This window comes from Lithobates pipiens, unplaced genomic scaffold (genome assembly GCF_037356315.1).
Source record: "Lithobates pipiens isolate NorthernLeopardFrog02 unplaced genomic scaffold, aLitPip1_a1.2 Scaffold_8, whole genome shotgun sequence".
Taxonomy (NCBI): Eukaryota; Metazoa; Chordata; class Amphibia; order Anura; family Ranidae; genus Lithobates; species Lithobates pipiens.
The window spans coordinates 541,200,930-541,212,635 of record NW_027507903.1 but is presented as its reverse complement, the minus strand read 5'-3'; positions in this window follow the sequence as shown (position 1 = coordinate 541,212,635).

Genomic DNA, 11,706 nt, shown 5'->3' with positions numbered 1-11,706 from the left:
CCTTCTTTCTGGAGCGTGCATTGCGTCGTGTCATTGATCAGGCTGTGGAGGAGCAGGAGCGGGAAGATGAGGAAGTCGCAATGCTGGATGAATTCCCAGGGGGGGCTACTCTATCTGAGACAAGTCAACAACAGGAGTCTGATGAGGAGTCAGAGGAGGATGGTGCCGGGGCGGATGAGCAGGAGCAAGAAGAGCATGCTTTAAACCTTTCTGGGATCCCTGTTGTGCGAGGATGGGGAGAGGAGAATGAAGAGGACGACATTATCCTGGATGATGAGCAGGAGCCAGGCCACCACACCGCTTCCACTTTAGTGCAAATGGGGGCCTTCATGCTCCAGTGTTTTAATAGGGACCCCCGTATAAAAAGCATGAGGGTCAAGGACCAGTACTGGGTGGCAACGTACTTAGACCCCCGGTACAAACACAAAATGGCGGAAATGTTACCGCCGTCGCAGAGGGCTGTCAGAATGCAGCACTTCCAGGCCTTGCTTCGAGAAATGCTGCATTCTGCTTTTGCGTGCGCTGGCAGAGGAGCAATTCCCACTCCCAGAGAAGGATTTGCGGGTACCAATCCAACAGCGCCTGCAAGAAGAGGCCGGTTTGAAGATGTGTTGGTGACTTCGGATATGAGGTCATTCTTTCAGCCGACCCATCGACAGGTGTCATCCGGATCCAGCATCAGGGAACGCCTAGACCGTCAGGTGTCCGACTACATTGGGTTAACGGCCGATGTGGACGCTCTGAGGAGTGATGAACCCCTAGACTACTGGGTGGGCAGGCTTGACCTCTGGCCAGAGCTTGCCCAATTTGCAATCGAACTGTTGGCTTGCCCCTCATCCAGTGTCCTGTCCGAAAGGACGTTCAGCGCAGCAGGGGGGATTGTGACCGATAAGCGTACTCGCCTAGCTCACCACAGTGTTAACTACCTCACATTTCTAAAAATGAATGAGGCATGGATCTCGGAGGAATTCAACACATGTGATCAGTAGACCATGTATATGTCTATAAACAATTTTTGGAATCAAGCACACAGACCTTCTTAATTCATTTGGCTCACTTCCCTGACCCAAAAAAGCACACCGTACTATATGCCCCTACCCTCCTCTTTGAAGAGGTTGAGCGGTGTCATATTTCTACTGGGGCTGCTTATTATGAGGGGTTCCCACCATCCCTGTGCTGTGCTGACTTCCTCCTGGGTGTTCTTATTATGAGGGGCTCCCACCATCCCTGTGCTGTGCTGACTTCCTCCTGGGGGTTCTTATTATGAGGGGATCACACCATCCCTGTGCTGTGCTGACTTCCTCCTGGGGCTGCTTACGGTGCTGCTGTCAGCGCTGTATGTCACGGAGCTGCTGTCAGCGCTGTATGTCACGGAGCTGCTGTCAGCGCTGTATGTCACGGAGCTGCTGTCAGCGCTGTATGTCACGGAGCTGCTGTCAGCGCTGTATGTCACGGAGCTGCTGTCAGCGCTGTATGTCACGGAGCTGCTGTCAGCGCTGTATGTCACGGAGCTGCTGTCAGCGCTGTATGTCACGGAGCTGCTGTCAGCGCTGTATGTCACGGAGCTGCTGTCAGCGCTGTATGTCACGGAGCTGCTGTCAGCGCTGTATGTCACGGTGCTGCTGTCAGCGCTGTATGTCACGGAGCTGCTGTCAGCGCTGTATGTCACGGAGCTGCTGTCAGTGCTGTATGTCACGGAGCTGCTGTCAGCGCTGTATGTCACGGAGCTGCTGTCAGCGCTGTATGTCACGGAGCTGCTGTCAGCGCTGTATGTCACGGTGCTGCTGTCAGCGCTGTATGTCACGGAGCTGCTGTCAGCGCTGTATGTCACGGAGCTGCTGTCAGCGCTGTATGTCACGGAGCTGCTGTCAGCGCTGTATGTCACGGAGCTGCTGTCAGCGCTGTATGTCACGGAGCTGCTGTCAGCGCTGTATGTCACGGAGCTGCTGTCAGCGCTGTATGTCACGGAGCTGCTGTCAGCGCTGTATGTCACGGAGCTGCTGTCAGCGCTGTATGTCACGGAGCTGCTGTCAGCGCTGTATGTCACGGAGCTGCTGTCAGCGCTGTATGTCACGGAGCTGCTGTCAGCGCTGTATGTCACGGTGCTGCTGTCAGCGCTGTATGTCACGGAGCTGCTGTCAGCGCTGTATGTCACGGAGCTGCTGTCAGTGCTGTATGTCACGGAGCTGCTGTCAGCGCTGTATGTCACGGAGCTGCTGTCAGCGCTGTATGTCACGGAGCTGCTGTCAGCGCTGTATGTCACGGTGCTGCTGTCAGCGCTGTATGTCACGGAGCTGCTGTCAGCGCTGTATGTCACGGAGCTGCTGTCAGCGCTGTATGTCACGGAGCTGCTGTCAGCGCTGTATGTCACGGAGCTGCTGTCAGCGCTGTATGTCACGGAGCTGCTGTCAGCGCTGTATGTCACGGTGCTGATGTCAGTGCTCTGTATTACGGTGCTGCTGTCAGTGCTCTGTATCTCCTGCACCCTCTTGTTTGCCTACCCTGGTCCCTGACCTTCCCTCTCCTCCATTGCCTTCATTAGCTCCATAGTCCTGAATTGTCAGAACAATTTCCCAAATAAAAAAAAAATGCTTGTAGTTATCGATCCCAAATTCACCTCATACATGTATTATGCTATTGTCCAGGTGGTGGGACTACGTGCTACCCCCTAATAATTACCCCGTGGCCGCAAATTCGACCTAAAGGTTTGCGAAATTCGCCTCCCATTGAAGTCAATGGAGCCCGCGGCGAACGGTCGTTTTCGCGAACGTTTGTGTCCGTTCGCGTTTCGCGTTCGCGAAACGTCCCGTCGGAAGTTCGTCCATCACTACCCCTGTAAAGGAGGATGAGGATAGATTATTATATGGCCTGCTGCATTCCATCCTATGGGAGAGTGTTATTGGAGAAATGCCCTTTTGTTTAAGAATTTGTAAGTAGGCTAACACGACATTTAATGGTGAAAGGCCATCATAAGCACTTATTCAGGTTAATGTTGGTGCCTTGTACTAAAGAAACCTAAAAAGAGAATGAGTCAGATTGAGTTAGAATCTTAATTTTTAGTCTAAAGCTATCAGTAAGTACAGTAGGTCTAATCCCTTACTGGACAGCACTGAGTAAGTTAAGAGTCATAAAAAATCCCATGCCTTTATTTATGCAATTCTGTTTTCCCTTATTAAACCTTTTTGCATCTCAGTGCTGCTGATCTCCTCTAGCTACTTCCTGCCCACATGCATTTGCTCTACCATCAGCTGCACATCATTGCTCTGGACTAAGGTTACCAGATTTTCAAAATGAAACCTGGGGACACCCTACTGACCATGCCCACTTTTTACCCATACTCACAAAACCACACATTCCCCATTTGTTTTTACTCCCACAAGTAATGCAAAGGGCAAGGGTCAGCGCTATGTACCATAGAGTTAAGTGGTCAAAAGTATTGCAGAGTGCAGGGGCCAGTAAGGATGGGCCAAATACCACCCGGTTCATTTCACACCAGAACACCTCAAACAAGCAAAATGTTCTAGCGAACATGCAAACCCTATTAAAGTCAATGGGACACGAACATGAAAAATCAAAAGTCATAATTTTAAAGGCTTATATGCAAGTTATTGCCATAAAAAGTATATGGGGACCCGGGTACTGTCCTAGTGGACATGTATCAATGCAAAAAAAATATTGTTTTTAAAGTTGCAGTGATTTTAATGATGCTTAAAGTGAAACATTAAAGTGTGAAAAAAAAAAAAAACATTAAAAATGAAATATTCCTTTAAATATTGTGCCTAGGGGGTCCCGTTAGTCCACCCATAAAGTGTTGCATCTGTGCAATGAATAGAACATGCTGCAGCAATAATGACATTTTCTAAAGAAAGATTTTTTTTTTATTTAAACTTGCTCACAGCTGGAAATGTATTGCCAGCTCCCAGCAATTTAGATGAAAAATATGGCGTAGGGCCCTCTCCCCTAGTCCATACCAGGCCATAGAGGAAGAAGAAGAGGAGGGGGTAGAGCAGACAGATGTGGCAGAATCACCACCAGCTTTTTGGAGGCGTGGTGGTGGAACAAGCTCCAGCACTGAACCCTGTCATGCATCTTTCCCAGCTGCCAGCAGATTTACCCAGTGCGCCATGAAGGAAATGTAAAGTCCCTGACTATGCCTGCTGGACCATGATTCAGCAGTAATGTGAACCCTGCTGCTGATCGCCCTGTCCAACGAGGCAAAAGCATTGCCTTCCAAACAACGGTACAGAGCTGGAATGGTCTTACGTGAAAATAAATTTATTTTTGGAACCTGCCACTGTGGTACAGCACATTCTGAAATTCACGAAAGGGGGCAGAGTCTACCAGATGAAAAGGCAGCAGTTGTAGTGCTAGCAATTTGGCCAAGCTAGCATTTAGATGCTGAGCATGTGGATGGCTGGAACAGTTTTATTTTTTATGGCTCAGCAACTGGGGTAATTTACCTGCTGAAATCAACAGGTGGTGTAATGCTAGCAGATTGGCTGCAGGTACTTGTGACACCCATTGTATATACCATTATTCCTCGCACTGCAGGTTTTTGAGAAGCCTTGAGGTATAGCAGGGGTAGAGATCCCAGATGAGGAGCAAGGAGAAGTCTGCATTTTTTATGATGTGGGTCTTTCAGGTGCTGTTACCAATGAACTGCATGGCAGGTCGTCATATGTCTTGTCAAGCATGTGGTGCCCAAGTGGCTGGTGTTCTGGTCATGTTTGATCTGCTTCAAACAGAGATTGCAAACAGCAACACTGCAATCTACTGCACGTGTTGAAAAAAAGCCCACACCAATGAACTTTTGGAAGTCAGCAGCGCCCTACACATGTGGAGCTCTGTGGTGTGATGCAATAGGGTGGCTGCCCTTAAGCTGGCCCCTGGAGGACATCCTGCCTCATTGGAGTTGTGCCTCCTCCTCACTCTCCTCCTCTCAGATACAGTCAGTGACCTCATCATCCCCTCCCCACTCATCACTCGAGCAATCTTGGCAGTATGCTGCAGCTGGGGGGAAACGTGACTGATAGTTTCTTGCCTGTCTGTGGCACCCCCCTCTGTCTAGGCTCATGTTACTCCCTTCCTCAACCTGAAAACCAACATGGGAGCATTCAAATTGCTGCTCATCCTCCAGCAGCATGTAACCGACACTGTGATCAAATAATTCTGGTGACTCCTCCGTCCATGATGGTGGGGCTGAGGAATGAGTAGCTGTGGACAAGGAGCCGGTGAAATAGGCTGCTTTGGCAGCTGTGGTGGAAGGCAAACTAGAATGAGCCTGGGTGACAGAGAATGAGGAGGATGAGGACAGCTTAGTTATCCATTCCACCAACTCTTCTACATGTTGTGCCCAATAACACGGCCAGCAGCGGAAAAAAAGGACAAGCATGCCCCGCCTGCAGAGGATGCACCATGTCCATGACCACCACTTTTCACTGTAGACACAGAGGCTGCTTGTCCTCTTTTACTGGGCTATGAGCGTCTGCCTCTCCTTGTTGGTTTTGGGGATTTTTGTGGGTTTTTCTTGGGGTTTATTTTTTATTTATTTTTTGATTGATGCACTATAAACCATTTTATTTTATTTTTTTATTGATTGGGGGGATTTGTATAACTCTTTATTATGGAGCATTGTAAGGGAATATGGTGCTTGGGTGCAATATTTTTGTGCTTGGTGCACTATAAACCGTTTTATTATATATACCTTTTTAAAGAAAATAACGATGCAGCAACTGTGGAGAATTGTTTTTCACTGCTGCTGCTGCTGCAAAAAAAGCTAAAATAAAATAAAATGTATAAAAAAAAAAAAAAAAGGTCAAAAAAATAAATAAATCAAAGGTATACCACTGCTGTGATTCCGCAGAAGGGGTAGTACTAATAATGCAGCAACAGAACTGATACTGCAAAAAAAAAAAAAAAAAAGATCAATGAAACAAAAATGAAATCAGTGATGGCACACCGACACTTCAGTAGCAGCACAACACTGTGTTAGTCAAACTACACTGCACTGTATTATATCCACTGCACTATACTGTGTTATCCACACCGCAGAGCACTGTATTATATACTCTGCACTTCACTATATACTCTGCACTGCAGTATATACACTCTGCACTGTACTATATACTATGCACTGCACTATATACACTGCACAGTAGTATATATACTGCACTGTATGCTCTGCACTGCTCTGTAGTATATACACTCTGCACTGTAGCATATACTATGCACTGCGCTATATAATCTGCACTGCACTGTAGTATACTAAGCACTGCACTGTAGTATATACAGTTAGGAGGTCAGGTCAGGTACAGGGGTCAGTAGTAAATAACACAAAATTCAGGGGTCAGCAGTATGTAATGCAGAGTGCTGAGGTCAGGAGTATGTAATGCAGTGTTCAGAGGTTAGCAGTATGTAACACAGTGTGCACGGGTTATGAGTAAGTAATGCAGAGTTCAGAGAAAAGTAGGATGTAACACACTCAGTTCAGAGGTCATGAAAAAAGAAGGAAGAGTGTAGAGGAATGTAATATGTAATGCAGACATCAGAGGTCAATAGTAACAATGTGAAGTGGCCATTACGTAACACAGGGACATAGTAAGTAACACACAGTATAGGGGCTAGTAGTAAGAAATGCAGAGTGCAAAGGTCAGTATCATATCAGAGTGCAGAGGTCAGTAGTAAGTAACAAAGAGTTTGGTGGTCATTAGTCAGTAAGTATAGCAAGGTTCAGAGGTCAGTAGTGCACAGAACAGAGTGCAAGGGTCAGTAGTAATTTATGCAGAGTGCAGAGCTCAATCATAATTAACACACAGTTCAGATATCAGTATGTAGCACCCTGGTTGTAGGTAGGGTTACTAACAAATTTAGTTTTCTAGGTGGCCAATTAAGTAGCCTGACTAATTGTTAGGGGGATCCACTGAGTTTTCTCTAATGCCATGTACACGCGATCTGAAATTCGGCCAGCAAAAGACCGATGAGAGCTTTTCATCGGAAAATGCGACCGTGTGTAGGCTCCATCGGACTTTTGCTGGAGGAATTTCAGCCAGCAAAAGATTGAAAGCATGTTGTAAATTTTTCAGATAGAAAAAGTTTCGATTGGAAATTACGATCGTTTAAAGCAATTCCGACGCACAAAATTCCTACACATGCTCGGAAACAATTTGACCCATGCTTGGTAACATTGAACTTAATTTTCTTGGCTTGCCATAGTGTTGTACGTCACCACGTTCTTGACGGTCGGAATTTGGTGTAACCATATGTAGGCAACACAAGCTTGAGCGGAATTCCGTCGGAAAAACAATCCAAGCCTTTTCCGACGAGAATTCCGATCGTGTGTGCGCAGCATAACTATGGATTTTATGCACCTCTCTTCTGTTACTAGGTGGCATTAGAATGACAAGGGCATAGGGAATTCAGACTAGGAGTGGATGAGTTGTCTCTGCCAAATGGCAGGTTTTTTTTTGGCCCCTTGGCCTGCTGGGAGAGCCTATTTATTCGGGAGGGGTCAGGTGATCAGGATTCTGTGCCACCTGGACGGCTGTATGGGTGGACGTGTGTTACAAGGCTCCGGGTTGCTAGGCCAGAAGCCAAAGGCCTATCCTGGGAACACCTGGCTGCTAGGCTGTCTGAGGCCTATCCAGGTTTGAGAGAAGCAGCACGGGGTTGTGGCTTCAGGCCTGAAGCCCAACCAGGTTGCAGAGGTTCCGCCAGACGGGGGAACCGAATTGCTGTCAGCAGTGAGGAAGAAACAATTGCCATAAGGGACAACTACTCCTGTCGCTAGGGGCAAGTGAGGATCAAGGCCAGAGATAAAGGGGAAGCAGTAGTCACCAAGGGACAACCACTCCTGTTATCAGAGGCCAATGTATGGAAGTCTGAAGAAGTACCAGAGAAGCCTTTTCACCAGTCAGGGACAGTAAAGAAGTGGGAAAGCTTCAGCAGAGTGTCAAGCCAGGGACCAGGCAGGTTAACAGGGATGAAGCTTGCGGAGTATACAGAGGGTTAGCTGTGGAAGAGCTCAGGGGATCCAGTGAAGACTTGGATCTTAACGTCTAGTGAGAGACTGAGAGCACAGCGAGTGAAGATCTACAGTGGGATACTGTGAGATGTGAGATAAAATCTGTAATGGGTTACTGTGAGTTATATGTATAGATCTCTATTGACTGATGAAAGTTCAGTTGCAATAGAAGACAACAGTTCTACAAATACAGTTGCTGCATCCAGCTTAAAGGCCCTCCGCCTGTATAGCTGTCTGCCTATTATTTTCACCTCAGAGTCTGCCAATTGCTATTGCATCTACCTAAGAGTGTCCTGGCCCTAATATAAAAACAATGGGTTGATATGGCGCACTCTGGGTGACGCAATACAAAAATAAACATAGGAATGGGATCAATAAATAGGGCAAGTAATCAAGTTAATGACATATAGTCCATGTGAGACTGTTAGATGTACTTGTTCCCAAGAAGGCTGCCAGCTTACAGATAGAGGAATACTCTGGAACAGAAAAACAGGAACAAAGCAGCGCTTTCTAAGTGAAGCAATTAAGACGTTTAATGAATTAAAAACATACTGGGAACACTCACAAACGAGCGGTATTAAACAGCTTAAATATTGGGGTCATCCACAAGATGCCTGGTTTCACTGGCTGGAATGTTCGTGTGACTGTCCGTTATCTGGTTGTCCTGGTGGAGCCCAGTGCTCCGGAAGACTGGGACAGGGATCAGTGATGCACAGGGTGACGTTACTTCCGGGTACCCACTCACCCTTTACCCAGAAGTGATGCCACCCTGCTGTGTTCCTGTGAATTACCGATCCCTGTCCCAGCCTTCCGGGAGCGCTGGACTCCACCAGGGCAACCGGATAACGTACAGTCACATGAACATTCGTGCCAGGAAATACTCCTTTTTCGTGAGTGTTCCCAGTATGTTTTTAATTCATTAAATGTATTCATTGCTACACTTAGAAGGTACTGCTTTGTTCCTGTTTTTCTGTCCTGGCCCTAACCCTCTCTCCACCAGTTCTGTTTAAGGGACAATACATTTTTTTCTTGCATTTAGAAAGTGATTGGCACCCATGTTTCCAACTTACATTACACCCACCATGCCTAATAACCCACACTTCGAGGAAGGATGTCAGCAATCCCTGACTCTGGAGTTCACCGTTAGGCCTTTAGGAGTCGGGGACACTGCTACAAGTAGAATGTGAAACATTGCTTAATAGTATGTAACACAGATTGCAGAGATCAGTAGTAAAGTAGGGTTAAGAGGTCAGTATTATGTAATGCAGTGTGCAGGAGTCTGTAGTATGTAATGCAGCGTGCAGGAGTCTGTAGTATGTAATGCAGAGTGCAGGGGTGTCACGTACCTTGCGGCAGAGCCTGACGTGTAGAGGGAGACCACTCATACAGCCCCAGCTCAAGGACCACTGATGTTGCAACAGTGGCTATGAGGGCGCAGTGAGGTGAGTGTCTTCCGCTGATTGCAGAGGTGCTTGGCAGGTGCATCACCAGATTGGGCTGGATAGCTGAAGCAGCGGATGGCAACAGGAACAGCAGACCCCAGGCTAGGTAGGTAGCAGCTGGTAGCATATGCAGAAAGGCTGGCAGCACACAGCAAATGGAGAACCGGCATCACCAGGCACAATGCAGGTCAGGACAGATGGATGACTGGATGCAGGGTCAGCCAACCAGGTCAGAGGTGGACGATCAGGTATAAGCATAAACACAGGCAGAGAATAATCAAGATGCAGGCAGAGGTTGGCAACAGGATATCAGGCAGATGAGCAGAAGCAAAGCCCAAGGCAAGCTGAGGATAGGATAGGTGGAGTACTCATGAAAATGGTCTGATATCCAAAACCGATACTTTGCGGTGCGATTTGCTTCCATACAAAATAAATGGGTGCAAATCGCACTACAAGGAATTGCATGTGATTTGAACAGGAATGCCCTGCGATTCCTCTCTGAATCGCATGAGGTTCTCAGTGACGGGGCTTTGGGTATGCAGAAGGCACCTTCCAGAGGGTGACAGTTCCCAGTGTGAGGCTCTAGTGAGAAACATGCTCGAGCAGCCTGGGAGAGACAGTCGCAGGCGCATGGAGGGATATGGGGCGGCACACAGGGCTTGAAGAGGGGGTGGTTGGTGGAGATCTTGATGAGTGCAGTGCCATTGACAATGTTGCATATTGGCTCAAGATGGCCACCCCTGGGCTGCTGCTCCTCTGCTCCTCCCTGGACCCAACAATTCATTGTCCCTGGACCACCCAGCAGCAACAAGCAACTATCCCAGTTGGCACCCCCGGTATGTGCACCTTCCTAGGTGGGGGGTGGGGATCTGGTGGAGGGCAGTGTTGTCTGCTGTATGTAAAAAAAAGAGGAGGGGGTGGGGTTTGGCAAAGGGGGGGGGAGTGACACAAGTATATGTGGGGATTCTGAAGTTGGCTGAGGTGCAATCAATCTTCTGGGCTTCTTATGACCCCAATTTGAGCCCTGGTGATCTACCTTGCTGTGTATTCAAGACTCAACCTCTTCTGTTACATGTCAGCCTACCCCTATCTTACTGCTCCATGTCAGACATGTTACACCCCACTTTGCCAACTGTACCCCCCCCCCCCAGTTCCTTGGTAGTAGGGCTAGCCTGGCGTGGCAGAGAATGGGGCTGGTGGTGCCAGCATGGTCATAATGTGCCATATGCCTAGATAAATCCATGTAGCCCAGATGCATGGATCAGTTTGCCACCTCCAGGGGCTTTTTTGCTGCTGTGTTGCCCATTCAGTGACAAAGCAACTCATATATTAAAAGTAAATATCTTGTATGTCAAATCCAAATCTGCATGATCATAGTGTCCCCGTCCCACCAATGATGGAAAACCATGGCCGCCTGCGGTGCTCACAGGACTGGAGAAGATGTAGGAAGGAATTGCTGCACTTAAATGGTACTTCCCTGTCTTTCTATACTTTCTATACTAAAGCAATCACACCACATTCCTGTTCAAAACACATGTGATTCTTTGCTGTGTGATTTGAGCTCATTCTTTTTGTATGGCCTCAAATCGCACTGCAAAGGTATCAGTACTTGGTATTGGCGAGTACTTGATCAAAAGTATCAGTACTGGTATCGGCGCATTCCTAGTGACAACCATGCAATTCCTCACATTGGCGGGATTTCCTCTCACTTTCTATTTTGACTACGGGGAACGAAGTGAAGGTATCTCCGCAATCGGACACAGGGGGCAAGAAAATCCTGACACCCTCGCTTACCCTATCTACAAAGGAAAAAAATATTTTGCATTTACTTCTACTGCAAATAGTTTTAGAAAATCATTGTTATGAAGTCTATCTACTCCTTGTGTCCAAATCTAGATAGGTGCATTTGAATGTATAAGAGAGACGCTCTTATCTCCAAACTCTGTGGGCAGCAAACCCGTTGGGGCCCCTCGACAGTGGTGGGAAGCCAGGACCAGGTTGCAAATGCGACCTTTGGGACCCTGGTAGTTCCGCCACTGGGCGGATACCTTTAATTGGCAAGGACAGTAATCTGTGTCCTCTAGGAACAGGCTATTCAGAAATCAAATGGTTGGAAACTGAGGCTGCATGTCAGCAACCTCATGTTGGCCATTGGAAAAGTTGTGTTCATTTTTATGTATGTGCGCATGAATGTGCACATACTCTTAGGCATAGGCGCGTAAACTTATTGTAAACCTTTTATAA